This window comes from Delphinus delphis, chromosome X (genome assembly GCF_949987515.2).
Source record: "Delphinus delphis chromosome X, mDelDel1.2, whole genome shotgun sequence".
Classification (NCBI taxonomy): domain Eukaryota; kingdom Metazoa; phylum Chordata; class Mammalia; order Artiodactyla; family Delphinidae; genus Delphinus; species Delphinus delphis.
Window position 1 is genome coordinate 105,825,535 of NC_082704.1, and position 16,384 is coordinate 105,841,918.

Consider the following 16,384-nt stretch of genomic DNA (forward strand, 5'->3'; position numbering starts at 1 on the left):
AAAATATTTGGACCTAAAATGACAAGCCTTCTTAAAGTCTTATTTTTCCAAAGCCCCTATTCACGTTCAGATTGAGTTGCCAAAATACCTAAACGTCCATTGACAGATGAATGGATAAAGAAAATGTGATATATACATACAGTGGGATATTATTCAGCCTTAAAATTCCATCGTTTGTGACAAGATGGATGGAAGAGGACATTATGCTAAGTGAAATTAGCCAGATACAGGAAAAAAAACCATTCTGCGTGACCTCACTTATATGTGGACTCTAAAACAAACTCAGAGAAGCAGAGAGAAGAATGGTAGCTCCCAGGGGTTAAAAAGGAAGAGAAGTTGGAGAGATAATGTTCAAAGGATACAGAGTTCTGGAGATCCTCTATATGGCATAGTGTCTATAGCTAACAATACTGTACTGCACACTTAAATTTTGCTAAAAGGGTACATCTTATGTTAAGTGTTCTTACTAAGATGGAGAAGGAGGGGAAGAGGAAGAAGAGGAAGAAGAAGACAACGATGATGAGTATGGGTGGGAGTAAACTTTGTGAGGTGATGAATGTTTATGGCTTTGCTGGTGGTGATGATTTCTCAGGTGTATACTTATCCCCAAACTCATCAAATGTATACATTAAATGTGTAAAGCTTTTATATGTCAATCATACCTCAACGAAGTGCTTTAAAAAAAAAAATGTAAAGAAAATTTTTAAAGAGTTGCCAAAACACCCTCTGAAGTTAGTTGCATTGATGTGCTACAAACACTAAGCACTACATTTTTTAAATGCCTTTGTCTTTAAGACTATAGCTTGATGTTAGGAAGTACATACCCTTTTTTTCTTTATATATACTTTTTTTTTTTTAATTTTTGGTTGCATTGGGTCTTCGTTGCTGCGCGCGGGCTTTCTCTAGTTGCGGCGAGTGGGGGCTACTCTTCGTTGCGGTGCGCGGTCTTCTCATTGCAGTGGCTTCTCTTGTTGCAGAGCATGGGCTCTAGGCACGTGGGCTTCAGTAGTTGTGGCACGCAGGCTCAGTAGCTGTGGCTCACGGGCTTAGTTGCTCTGCGGCATGTGGGATCTTCCCGGACCAGGGCTCGACCCCCGTGTCCCCTGCATTGGCAGGCGGATTCTTAACCACTGCGCCACCAGGGAAGTCCCAGGAAGTGCATACGCTTTCTACCTAGTTTTTGTTATGTAAAGTAGTACGGCCTCCTTTATGAAATACTGCTATTTAATGTACTCAATAATTTATCCATGTTCATTACATAAAACTCTACTGTATATCATAATGTCTAACAAATCTCCTTGGATCACTCTTTTTGAAGTTTTAAAAAGTTTAGTTTATCAGCTTTTGCTGACACTCTGAACAGAAATCCTACTCACATGATTTCCTCTAATAACCACCTTTAGGTGAGGTATACTGGAGTGGACTTTGTGAAACACTTGATGTGATCAAAGGATGGAGACTGTTTTGACATAATATGGAGATTAATTTAAACTACACAATACACAGAAGAGTTAAACTAAATAAAACCGTCAGGGGAAATTTTTAAAAGGTTAATTTCTGGGCTTCCCTGGTGGCGCAGTGGTTAGGAATCCACTTGACAGTGCAGGGGACACGGGTTCGAGCCCTGGTCCGGGAAGATCCCACATTCTGCGGAGCAACTAAGCCCGTCCACCACAAATACTGAGCCTGCGCTCTAGAGCCCATAAGTCACAACTACTGAAGCCCGCGCACCTAGAGCCCGTGCTCTGCAACAAGAGAAGACACCACAATGAGAAGCCCTGCTTGCCACAACTAGAACTAAGTGGTCACACAGCACTGAGCTGATCTCCCTGTGCGATGCAGCTGCTTCCAGCTAGCTAGCTATTTTACATTTGGTAATGTATGTCAATGCTACTCTCTCACTTCGTCCCAGCTTACCCTCCCCCCACCCCGTGTCCTCAAGTCCATTCTCTACGTCTGGGTCTTTATTCCTGACCTGCTCCTAGGTTCGTCAGAATCTTTTTTTTTTTTTAGATTCTATATATATGCACCAAAATAGTAACCTAATACCCTACGCTTTCCCTCACCTACATGAACACACATGCTTCCTATTATTGCTCTTCCTAAATACATCACTTTGGGTCTGTTAGGCTCTGTAAACTCAATGCTGACACTAAAAATGTTCTCTGTACATTTTAAATACTGGCAAGAATATAATATCAGGCCTTTCAACAACTGTAACAAAATTTTTAAACTGACATTTGCAAAGTTATGGAGCATTTTTACACTGATCCTCTGCTAATACAATTAGCAGTATGTTTTGTACCTATAAGTTAATAAATCCTTTAATCATAAAACAAACAAAAAAAGAACAGGCTGGACAATGAAAGGGCTGGTTTGCAATACACCTGCAGACCTGCTTCTTTTTTTCTTTCTCTGTTTGCTCATCTTTTTTTTCCAGTTTTACTGAGATATAACTGACATTCCATATTCTATAAGTGTAAGATGTATAACATAATGATTTAACTTACATACACCATGAAATGACTACCATAATAGGTTTAGTGAATATCCATCATCTCATATAGATACAACATTAAAGAAACAAAAAAAATTCTTCTCCTTGTAATGAGAACTCTCAAGATTTACTCTTAACAACTTTCATATATAACATAGAGCAGTGTTAATTACCTTCATCATACTGCACATTACATCTCTAGTATTTATTTATAACAGGAAGTTTGTACCTTTTGACTACCTTCATCTAATCCCCCCTCCCCTCCCCACCTATTTCTCACATGACCAACAATGGGCATGCTCCACTGAGTATCAGCGCCAGGTAGAGTATCAGCAGCATTAATCCCATGATCATTCTCTGGAGCAAAGCTAGGGAATCAGCTAATTTACATCGCACTCCCCGCCACCCCGCCCCAACAAAATCCATGCCTGCTTTTTTCAGGGATTTGGGGACATAGGAAACTACTACTAGATAATAATCTAAAAGGGAGGAGGAAACTGGGAGGAAGCACAAACATACATAATTTGAAATAAAGAAAAAAACACATAGATACAGGAAAAGTAAAAAACTTGTAAGAAAACAGTCTATAATTCTATGCTAGCACACTGAAGAGAAATGTTAATTTACAAGCATTAACTCAATAAGAGATAGAGAACCCAAACACCATAAAAGGGTGGGGGGGAGATGTCTGTTACCCTTTCAAAAAGCTCTAGGCTTTTCCCAAAGCTAGCTGAACACAGGAGGAAAGCCTCCTCAATTCTTTTTACAAAACGAATTTACCATTTTTTGAAAACACAATGATCCAAAACCTATGGGAGGCAGCAAAAGCAGTTCTAAGAGGGAAGTTTATAGCAATAAAAGCCTACCTCAAGAAACTAGAAAAATCTCAAATAAACAATCTAACCTTACACCTAACGGAACTAGACAAAGAAGAAAAAACAAAACCCAAAATTAGTAGAAGGAAAGAAACCATAAAGATCAGAACAGAAATAAGTGAAATAGAAACAAAGAAAACAATAGCAAATATCAATAAAATTAAAAGTTTGTTCTTGGAGAAGATAAACAACATTGATAAACCTTTAGCCAGACTCATCAAGAAAAAGAGGGAGAGGACTCAAATCAATAAAATTAGAAATGAAAAAGGAGAAGTTACAACAGACGCTGCAGAAATACAAAGCATCCTAAGAGACTACTACAAGCAACTCTATGCCAATAAAATGGACAACCTGGAGGAAATGGACAAATTCTTAGAAAGGTATAATCTTCTAAGACTGAACCAGGAAGAAATAGAAAATATGAACAGACCAATCACAAGTAATGAAATTGAAACTGTGATTAAAAATCTTCCAACAAACAAAAGTCCAGGACCAGATGGCTTCACAGGTGAATTCTATCAAACATTTAGAGAAGAGCTAACACCCATCCTTCTCAAACTCTTCCAAAAAATTGCAGAGGAAGGAACACTCCCAAACTCATTCTATGAGGCCACCATCACCCTGATACCAAAACCAAAGGTACTACAAAAAAAGAAAATTACAGACCAATATCACTCATGAATACAGACGCAAAAATCCTCAACAAAATAATAGCAAACAGAATCCAACAACACATTAGAAGGATCATACACCATGATCAAGTGGGATTTATCCCAGGGATGCAAGGATTCTTCAATATACGCAAATCAATCAATGTGATATATACCATACTAACAAATTGAAAAGGAAAAACCATATGATCATCTCAATAGATGCAGAAAAAGCTTTTGACAAAATTCAACACCCATTTATGATTAAAAAAACTCTCCAGAAAGTGGGCATAGAAGGAACCTACCTCAACATAATAAAGGCATATATGACAAACCCACAGCAAACATCATTCCCAATGGTGAAAAACTGAAGGCATTTCCTCTAAGATCAGGAACAAGACAAGGATGTCCACTCTCGCCACTATTATTCAACATATTTTTGGAAGTCCTAGCCACGGCAATCAGAGAAGAAAAAGGAATACATATTGGGAAAGAAAAAGTAAAACTGTCACTGTTTGCAGATGACATGATACTATACATAGAGAATCCTAAAGATGCCACCAGAAATACTAGAGCTAATCAATGAATATGGTAAAGTTGCAGGATACAAAATTAATGCACAGAAATCCCTTGCATTCCTATACACTAACAACGAAAGATCAGAAAGAGCAATTAAGAAAACAATCCCATTCACCATTGCAACAAAAAGAATAAAATACCTAGGAATAAACCTACCTAGGGAGACAAAAGACCTGTATGCAGAAAACTATAAGACACTCATGAATGAAATTAAAGATGATACAAACAGATGGAGAGATATACCATGTTCTTGGATTGGAAGAATCAATCTTGTGAAAATGACTATACTACCCAAAGCAATCTACAGATTCAATGCAATCCCTATCAAATTACCAATGGCATTTTTTAACAGAACTAGAACAAAAAATCTTAAAATCTGTATGGAGACACAAAAGACCCCGAATAGCCAAAGCAGTCTTGAGGGAAAAAAACGGAGCTGGAGGAGTCAGACTTGTGACTTCAGACTATACTACAAAGCTACAGTAATCAAGACAATATTGTACTGGCACAAAAACAGAAATATAGATCAATGGAACAGGATAGAAAGCCCAGAGATAAACCCACACACCTATGGTTAATTAATCTATGACAAAGGAGGCAAAGATATACAATGGAGAAAAGACAGTCTCTTCAATAAGTGGAGTTGGGAAAACTGGACAGCTACGTGTAAAAGAATGAAATTAGACCACTCCCTAACACCATACACAAAAACTCCAAATGGAATAGAGACCTAAATGTAAGACTGGACACTGTAAAACTCTTAGAGGAAAACACAGGAAGAACACTTTTTGACATAAATCACAGCAAGATCTTTTTTGATCCACCTCCTAGAGTAATGGAAATAAAAATAAACAAATGGGACCTAATGAAACTTTAAAGCTTCTGCAAAGCAAAGGAAACTACAAACAAGACAAAAAGACAACCCTCAGAATGGGAGAAAATATTTGCAAATGAATCAATGGACAAAGGATTAATCTCCAAAATATATAAACAGCTCATGCAGCTCAATATTAAAAAAACAAACAACCCAATCCAAAAATGGGCAGAAGACCTAAGTAGACATTTCTTCAAAGAAGACATACAGGTGGCCAAGAAGCACATGAAAAGCTGCTCAACATCACTAATTATTAGAGAAATGCAAATCAAAACTACAAATGAGGTATCATCTCACACCAAGTAGAATGGGCATCATCAGAAAATCTACAAACAACAAATGCTGCAGAGGGTGTGGAGAAAAGGGAACCCTCTTGCACTGTTGGTGGGAATGTACATTGATACAGCCACTATGGAGAACAGTATGGAGGTTCCTTAAAAAACTAAAAATAGAATTACCATATGATCCAGCAATCCCACTACTGGGCATATACCCAGAGAAAACCATAATTCAAAAAGACACATGCACCCCAATGTTCACTGCAGCACTATTTACAATAGCCAGGTCATGGAAGCAACCTAAATGCCCATCGACAGACGAATGGACAAAGATGTGGTACATATATACAATGGAAAATTACCCAGCCATAAAAAGAAACGAAATTGGGTCATTTGTAGAAACGTGGATGGATCTAGAGACTGTCATACAGAGTGAAGCAAGTCAGAAAGAGAAAAATAAATATCGTATATTAACGCATATATGTGGAACCTAGAAAAATGGTACAGATGAACCGGTTTGCAGGGCAGAAACAGACACACAGATGTAGTAAACAAACGTATGGACACCAAGCGGGGAAAGTGGCAGGGGGGTGGTAGTACTGGTGGGATGAATTGGGAGATTGGGATTGACATATATACACTAATATGTATAAAACAGATAAGTAATAAGAACGTGCTGTAGAAAAACAAAATACAAAACTTAAAATAAAAAAACTAATTTACCGTTTTTAAAAAAACCTAACAAAAATAATGTAACCAAACTACAAACATGGTTAATTATGAATCCAAAGTGAAGTTTTTGCAAATGTGATCCATCATATAATATATATATAGACACACACGCGCGCGCACACGTGCATGCGCATACACACACAGACACCTTGACAAAGTATGGTTATTCTAGAATTCAAGGATGGAACCAAATAATGGCCCGAACTAACAGGTCAAAAAAGGAAAATCCTGATGTGCCTCAACAGATGCTGAAAAGTTGAGATTCAACATCTATCTTTTTTACTTAAACTAGTCAAATTGGAAGAGAAAGACATGTTTTTTAACAGTTAGAAAAAGTACAATAAATAGGAATGAAACCTTAGTACATGCTATCACATAGATGACCCTTGAAAACCTTATGCTAAGAAGCCAGATGCAAAAAGCCACATATTACAGGATTCCATTAATATGAAACATGAAGAATAGGCAAATCCATACAGACAGAAGGTAGACTGTCAGGGGCTGGGGGTGGGAGGTGATTGCTAATTGGGTACAGAGTTTCCTTCTGGGGGGATAAAAATGTTCTAAAATTACTGGTGATGGTAGCACAACTCTGAATCTACCCAAAAAAATCCCACTGAATTGTACACTTTTGAAGGGTGAATTTTGTAACAACTTCCTCTCTGGTTTAAAAACTGGTTTAAAAACTATACGTGCAAAAACTGGTTTAAAAAACTATACGTGCAAATCTTAAACTAGTTCATGTTACAACATGTATTTTTAGATAGGAGAATGATATCAGTATCACTTTATAACAAAAAGACATGTATTAAAACTAAGGTGAAACACTGAAAGTATTTCTTTTAAAGCCAAACTTAAGACAAGGATGCACACTAACACTATTATTATTTAAGACTGTATGGGAACTGAACTGATAGGCAATGCAATTAGATAAGATAATGAAATGCAAGATATAATTATTATTTGAAAGAAATTATATTTATTTATATATGACTTATCCAGGAAATTCAAGAGAATCAACTAAAATCTTAATATCAGAATGAATTCATAAAATGTGCTGGTTTAAAATTAATATACTTGATGGCAAAAGCTTTTTATTTTAAAGACAAAAGCTTTCTTATGTAACACTTAAAAATGTAAAATACCATTAGTAAGAGTAACTGAAAACTCTAAGTGGGATTTTTTAATACAAATATACACAGAAATCAATCTTGCTCTTGAATATATTGGATCAGTAGTATTAATTCTCTCTTAATTAGCCTCTACATTCAATCAAAATCCCAACACACTTTTGTTGTAAATCAATTGACCTTATATATGTAGGTCTACTCTCAGACACTATTCTGTTGCATTGATCAATCTGGCCTTGCACCCACTATTTTAATCACTGCATCTTTATAATAAGCTTTAATATATGGTAGTGTAAGTTTTCCAACTTTTTTTTTCAAGACTGCCTTTGCTATTCCAGGCCCTTTGCATTTCCATATAAATCTGAGAACTGGTTTATTAAAAAAAAAAAAAAGAATAGTACTTCCCACTTAAGGCAGTGAGGAGCACGAAACGAGTTAGATATGTCAAGAATATAGCATCAGGACTGGCACAGAATAAGTATCCAATAAATAAAGGTGCTCTTCTTTAAAAAAAAAAAAAAAAAGCAAAGCCTGTTGGGGTTTTGATTGGGACTTCGTTGAAAACTGACATGTTTATAACACTGATACTTCTTATCCATGAACATCGTATCTCTCCCCATTTATGAGTTCTTTCATTTCTCTCAGTAATGCTTTCACTAAAGGTCTTAGTAAGCTTTGTTGGGTTTATTTCAAGGTACTGGATGTTCACTGATCTTACTATAAATTGTACTACTAGCTTTTAAAACAAAATATAAAACAATCAATCAACTGTACTGGCTTTTAAATTTTATTTTCACGTTGTTTGTTGTTAATATAGAGAAATACAAATTATTAATCAATGTCCCCCAACTATAATGTAGTAAAATTAGAAATAAATGTCACTGAGGTAATAACACCCCCCAAAAAAATTTCCTTGAATTGGAAAAGTCTCAATAATTCAATGGGCAATAGGAAAATTATAAAAACCACAATATATTTAGAACTAAATAATAAAAAATCAATTCACATGAAATTCATAGTACCAGTTACAGTTCAGAGGAAATTTTATAGTTTTAAAAGCATGTAAGAGTAGAGATTAAAAACTAATGAGCTAAACTATTTACAATAGCCAGGACACAGAAGCAACCTAAGTGTCCACTGACAGATGAATGGATAAAGAAGATGTGGCACATATATACAATGGAATATCACCCAGCCATAAAAAGAAATGAAATTGAGTTATTTGTAGTGAGGTGGATGGACCTAGAGTCTGTCATACAGAGTGAAGCCAGAAAGAGAAAAACAAATACCGCATGCTAACACATATATATGGAATCTAAAAAGAAAAAAATTGGTTCTGAAGAACCTAGGGGCAGGACAGGAATAAAGACGCAGACGTAGAGAATGGACTTGAGGACACAGGGAGGGGGAAGGGTAAGCTGGGACGAAGTGAGAGTGGCATGGACATATATACACTACCAAATGTAAAACCGATAGCTAGTGGGAAGCAGCCGCAAAGCACAGGGAGATCAGCTCGGTGCTTTGCGACCACCTAGAGGGGTGGGATAGGGAGGGTGGGAGGGAGGGAGATGCAAGAGGGAAGAGATATGGGGATATATGTATATGTATAGCTGATTCACTTTGTTATACAGCAGAAACTAACACACCACTGTAAAGCAATTATACTCCAATAAACATGTTAAAACTAATGAGCTAAACTTCCAACTTAAATTTTTTAAATGTCAGAAAAAATGCAAATAAAATAGAAAGAAATATTAACCATATGGAGCAGAAACAGAAATGGTCAATAAAAAGAACTATTTGAAAAGCCTTAATATAGGCAAGTTATTGGCAGTACTCATCAGAAAAAAAAGGAACAAATTAATGGAATTAGACATTTTAAAGTCATTAGAGAAGCCTATATTTTATACCAATATATCTGAATTTTTATATTTTTCTAGAATACTGTTCATTTTGTATAAATAACAACAACTTGAGAAAAGCCAAAAATACTTATCACCATGAAACAAACTATTAATCAAAAAACAACTCACTAAAGAAGACACCAAAGACAGTTTCACAGATGACTTATAAATTTCCAGAAACAGATCATATCTATGAAATACAACTTGTTTCAAAGGAGAAGAATTATTCCGCAACACATCTTAAGAAGTTAGCATAAAAAGAAAAAGTACATGGCAATAGCAAAAGGATGCAAATATCCAGGGACTCCAAAGACAGTTTAAAATACAAAATCTATGAATACAATTCATCACACGAATAGATGCTGCAAAAACATTAAAAAAATCAATGAAAACTCTAAAATGCTAAGTAAAAGAGAACATAAACTAATAAATATCTCCTCCCTCAAAAAAAAAAAAAAACCACGAAAATATCATCCTTAATGGTAAAATATTAGAAGCACTCCATTAAAGCACGTGGACAGTGATGCCTGTTATCAATGCTTTCATGCAACTCTGTGCTAGAGGCATTAGTCAATGAAGTAGAAGAAAAAGAAAACAAACAAAAAAGAAAAAGGAGGCAAAAAGGAATGGAAAAGAAGAAATAAAACATCTTTACTCACACACACCTATTTAGAAAATACAAGAATTATAAACTGTAATAATCTATTACTCCCACATTTCATTGAATCTAAAAATACTGCCAATTTTAAGATGCATCCTTGTTTTACCTACATCTAAGAAAAATATCCTGCCAGTTAAACCGATGCTATACTTTATTATCTAGAAATTTCATTTTAGATTTATCAAGACAATTCTTTTAGACTTATTTAGACATATTTTCATCATATCCTGTGGATATATAGAAGAAAATATAGAAGCAAAAGAAATTGGGAGTCCGGTGACCCCACGGCTGCCCGTGAAGCTGCCGCCCTGGCCCTGCCACCACCGCCACCTCAGGACCGGCTGTATGATTAGGCCACAATCTTCGATGAGTAGACATATTCCTCAGTTCTGTGGTGTTCTTGGTCATACATTTATGGAGTTTCTGAAGGGCAGTGGAGATTACTGCCAGGCACAGCACAACTTCCGTGCAGACAAATGAACTGTAGAAATTCATTACTACTCTACCAAGAAGCCCCCATAAGAGTGGTTAACCTGGACACAGAAGTGTTGAACTGAAATCCACAGAGCATTTTTTACAAGAGTTCTGACCTGCATGGGGTAAAGCTCAGTGCACTTCCTTTCTATTGCCTCAGTATCACTGAATTGAAGAATTGCTGCTTCTTGTTAGGAGGTTCATTTCATTTCCCATTACTCTCAACTTCATACTCAAAAGCACTGAGAATTTCAAGTGGAGTATATTGAAGTACTCAGTTTCTTTGCATCATTCCTGTATTCAAGTTTTTAAATTCTTTCATAAACCTATTGAGTTTTTTTTTAACTAAATTAACATGGCTCGAATGAACCACCCAGCTCCTGTGGAAGTCACTTATAAGAACATGAGATTTCTTAATCCAACCAATGCGACCTTAAACAAATTTATAGAGGAACTTAAGAAGTATGGAGTTACCACAACAGCAAGAATATGTGAAGCTACTTATGACACTACTCTTGCGGAGAAAGAAGGCATCCATGTTCTCGCTTGGCCTTTTCATGATGGCGCACCACCATTTAACCAGACTGTTGATGATTGGTTAAGTCTCGTGACAATTAACTTCCACGAAGACCCTGGTTGTTGTATTGCCGTTCATTGTGTTGCAGGCCTTGGGAGAGGTCCAGTGCTTGTCGCCCTAGCATTAATTGAAGGTGGAATGAAATATGAAGATGCAGTACAGTTGATAAGACAAAAGCAGCGTGGAGCTTTCAACAGCAAGCAACTTTTGTATTTGGAGAAGTATCGTCCTAAAATGCGGCTGCGCTTCAAAAACTCCAATGGTCATAGGAACAACTGTTGCTTTCAATAAAATTGGGGTGCCTGATGCCATTGCTTGGAAGTGGAACCTAGACAGGACGGAATTTGTTGTACATGTTAGCCAGCACGATGGCTTCATGAAGTCTGATGAAGCTTCCACAGGAGTGTCGAAAAGCAGTTTTACCAGGCCACAAGCCTGGCAGAATTGCAACTTCTGTGTCTGGGTTATGATCAACCTCCTTGGACACACAGCAAAGGATTCTTGCTGTTCAGCATTTAAAATGTGCTTATTATCGTTTGTACCAATTGACCTTTTCTGAAATCATGCAGTATTGAGTCATGTCTTTAAATCTGTTTCCATGCCAGAATCTTATCAATATATAAGAAATTTAGAAAGACTAGGTGCCGAAATACCCAGCACAATACTTATATATTTTTAGTATCACACAGAACTAAAATCCCAGGAACTAAGAAAACTCTGGACCTTATGTGGTTTATTCCTTCCATCATTTCAAACATAGAAAGTAGGGCCTATAATGTTATTTGCTCACAATATGTTTAGGTCTTCCACATTCATACCAGTATACATCAGATTTGCTCATTTTGGTTTTTTGTAATTAACCAAGTCTTACAGTGATTATTTAATGTCTTTCTATAAATCTCATTTTGTGCTGTTATAGAAGACCTCCATTTTGAAAATCTACATTGTAAAAGAAGCACATGTCTTTAATGTCTCCAGACAAAAAAGCCTTACAGTTAACTTCAGCGTTTGCACTTTGGGGTACAATCTACAGGGAGGGCCTGAAAAAAGAATGGGAGGGGGCTATTAAATATTTTTAGTAAAATGTTGCCTTTGTCTTGTGCAGAACATGTAGAATATGTGCTTTAACTTAGTAAATATTTTTTAAAAGGTGGAAATACTTTGTTATTGTAGCTAGAACAATTCTTAATCATAAAATTTCTGAAATTCTTGTAATTTTTTTCAAACTTATCTGAAGTTGTTTACCATTTTATTTTTGTTTGAAGTGTGATTCCCAACCTCTCTTGGAAAAAAAAAAAAAGGGTTTCTGCTAATGAATTGAGCAGACATTTAATATTTTATATGCCTTTTGAGCTGTGTAACTTAATATTTGGATAATTGACAATTTGTTTTATTATGTAATTGATAAAATGGTGATGTGTATTAACATTAGCTCAACCATACATTTATACTGTCTGCGAACATGTGGTTATAGTTCTGCGGGGGAAGTAATTTGTCACTGTTCACCAGCTTGTAAAAATCTAGTGTGAGAGCTTGAGCATTAAATAAATGATGAAATGCAAAAAAAAAAGAAAGAAATTGGTAGAGTATTCCTAAAACTTCACATTCAGGGTCCTACTATGGAATGCTTTTCTACTCAAAGCTATTCAATCTTTCCTAACAATATTGTTCTCTACCAACAAGAGTGCTGCTGATGCAACATTTCTTAAAATGCTCCATAATTATCTATGTGATTTTCTTTCCAGTAAGACACCCACCTCACAATTCCTTCTGCCTTCAGTTGTATTGTTGGGTGTGAAATTAAAACACAACAATGCACATACTCATTTGAGTGATGACAAAATGAAGAGTCTTGACCAAGTATGTGCATGTAAAAACAATAACTACATCATGACTGCTACCTGGACAACACTGATTATAGGACACCATCAAACAAAGATCTGTATGAACCTCTGTCATATTAAAATGGGGGCGGGATGTACTTCAGAATCTATGAAATATGGTAATACGAAAGTTCAGCAAGCTTACATGATGAATACAGAAACAGTATCTAAAAGAAAATCCTATTCACAATAACAAAAATTATACAAATTTTTTTCTAGCAAAAAATCTAACAAAAGTTGTGCAAGAGCTTTATGAAAAGCAGTAGAATATGCCCAGATTCAGACCCCAGCTCCACTACTTAGCATACATCTATAAGTATCTACATATTATTCTATAAATATGATGCAAATACAATAAAAATCCAACAGTTTTTCATAGAAACCAACAAACTGACCCAAAAATAAACAAAGGAAGGAAAATAGCTTTAAAACTCCAAAGAAACAAAACACTTATTAAGATTTAACTATAAAGCTATCACTGTTAAATCAGAGTGGTATAGGTATATAGTCAAACAGACCCACGAAATCAGAAGAAAGTAGAAACAGATGTATATATGTGAGAATACGATAAACTTCACAAGTTGCATTACAAATTAGTGAGGAGAAAGGCTGAACTACTTGGCAAATTCATATTAAAAAGATAAAATCAGGGGGCTTTCCTGGTGGCACAGTGGTTGAGAATCTCTCTGCTAATGCAGGGGACACGGGTTCGAGCCCTGGTCTCTGAGGATCCCACATGCCGCAGAGCAACTAGGCCCATGAGCCACAACTACTAAGCCTGCGCGTCTGGAGCCTGTGCTCTGCAACAAGAGAGGCCACGACAGTGAGACGCCCGCGCACTGCGATGAAGAGTGGCCCCCGCTTGCCACAACTAGAGAAAGCCCTTGCAGAGAAACGAAGACCCAACGCAGCAAAAAAAAAAAAATTAATAAATTAATAAACTACCCCCAACATCTTCATTATTTTTTTATTTTTTATTTTTTTTGTGGTACGCGAGTCTCTCACTGTTGTGGCCTCTCCCGTTGCGGAGCACAGGCTCCGGACGCGCAGGCTCAGCGGCCACGGCTCATGGGCTCAGCCGCTCCACGGCATGTGGGATCTTCCCAGACTGGGGCACGAACCCGTATCCCCTGCATCCGCAGGCGGACTCTCAACCACTGAGCCACCAGGGAGGCTCCCAACATCTTCTTTAAAAAATAAATAAATAAATAAAGATAAAATCAGATCCGTATATCACACAATAGAGAAAAAAATTCCAGATGAATTAATGACCTAAATATGAAAAGGCACAGTATCATTATGACCTTGGGGCAGGAGAATAATTTCTTGCAGATACAAGAAAACATAAACCATAAATGAAAAAGAACTGAGGAAACTGACTACTTTCACATTAAAAAGTCCTACACAAAAAAATATTCCATAAACAAAGCTAAAGAATAAGCCACAGACTAGGAAATGGTATTTTCAGTGTATAAAACTACAGGCCATTAGAATTCAGAATATAAAAATAACCATAAACCAATGAGAAAAAGGCAACAGTCCAATAAAAAATGGACCAAGGATAGGCACAAGCAAGTCATAGAAAACTCAAATGGCTAATAATACGTGGGAAAAAAGGCTCAACAACACGAGTAATCTAAGAAATGCAAAAGGAAAACAGCAATGAGATACCATTTATACCTAAAAGATTGGAAAAAACTGCAAAGTCTAATCTTTTGGCAGTGGTCTGGAGAAACAGAGGCTCATACACAGCTGATGGGCGTGTCGAATGGAACACAATTTGACATTTGGCAATTCCCAGTAAAGCGGACAAATGCACAGACTCTTGAATGTAGCGACTCTACTTCTATAATCCCAAGAGAGAAGAACCCCATATAAGGATGCTCACAACAACACTGTCTGAAATTGCAGAAAACTGCTAACAACCTAATGGCCCCTCCCTAAGAACAGATAAATAAACCACAGTATATTTATACATTAAAATACAAGTAAAATGAATGAACCAGATCAGTAGTTTTCAAACTTCTTGGACTTAGGACCTCTTTACACTCAAAAATTGAGGACCTCAAAGTTTTTGTTTATGTGGGTTCTATCTAGAGATGTTTATATTAGAAATTAAATCTGAGACACCTTAAAAGTATTCATAAAAAATAAACCCACTGTATATAAACATGAACATTTTAAAATAACTATTTTTCAAAACAAAAAATTGTGAAAGGAGTAGCACTGTTTTACATTTCTGCAAATCTCTTCAAGGACAGGCTTAATAGAGGACAGCTGGATTCCTGTAACTGCGTCTGTGTTCAATCTATCATGACATCACATTTCGTGGAGGCTCTGTACAGTACTTGTGCAGTGTACAAAAGAATGAGGCTGGAAGAATATCAGGGATCCCTGGGAATTCCTGGAGCACACTCTTGAGAACCGCTAAACTAGATCTACATACAACATAAATAAATCTCAAAAACACATTGCTAAGTGAAAAAATATATATATAAAATGATAAACACAGTATGATACCATTTATGTAAAGTTAAAACACATAAAGCAGTACTTGACATTGTTTGTGGTACATACATATTAGGACAGTGGTCATTTCTGGCAAAGAAAAGACAGGAATGGGATAGGGAGGCACTCTTCAATCTGTGAGGTTTTCTTTCTTTAAATACACAAAAAGTTATGAAGCAAATATGTAATAAAATATTAATATCTGTTAAATCTGGGCGATACCTGCTTTTCAGTAATTCTGAAATATTTCATAATTTTAAATATTTTTTCAATTCTAATGGCTGTATTCTTCAAGGCCACGTAGCTTCCTTAAACTGTCACCTCCCTTTGAGTAAAATATAGTTACAAGATTCCTGGATTTTATAAAAAGTTCTTTGGAAAACTAATTTGACAGGACTAAGTATACACTGGCCATATTAACCCCAAGCTTAAGCGCTGGGGGCAGGGTCTACTCAGCTTATGTGGCATATGCCTTACTACATACACCCCTTGCTCAAAGGATACAGTGACTAGACAGATGCTTGAATAGTTGAAAACGATTCAACTACACAAAATTCTCTGCACCCCAAAATTGAGAGAATTGCTTTTAGATTACTGTCATTACCATGTACCAGGTAATGCTCTGGGACAAGGATAAATGAGAACCTGTCTCTACATCCAGAGTTTAGAAAAGATAACAAAAATACAAATACACAGCTAAAATATAAAAGGTTAAATGCTATATTAAAACATACCTACATTGTTATATGAGACAGAAAAATG

The 16,384-nt window shown here is 36.2% G+C and overlaps 1 protein-coding gene and 1 pseudogene across 4 annotated transcripts in view; one reads left to right on the forward strand and one right to left on the reverse strand.

Annotated features, from left to right (window-relative positions):
- Window positions 1–16,384, reverse strand: part of ZFX (zinc finger protein X-linked) — a 65,225-nt gene that overhangs the window by 36,872 nt on the left and 11,969 nt on the right. The window lies entirely within an intron of this gene.
- LOC132418823 (protein tyrosine phosphatase type IVA 1 pseudogene) lies at window positions 10,982–11,631 on the forward strand (annotated as a pseudogene).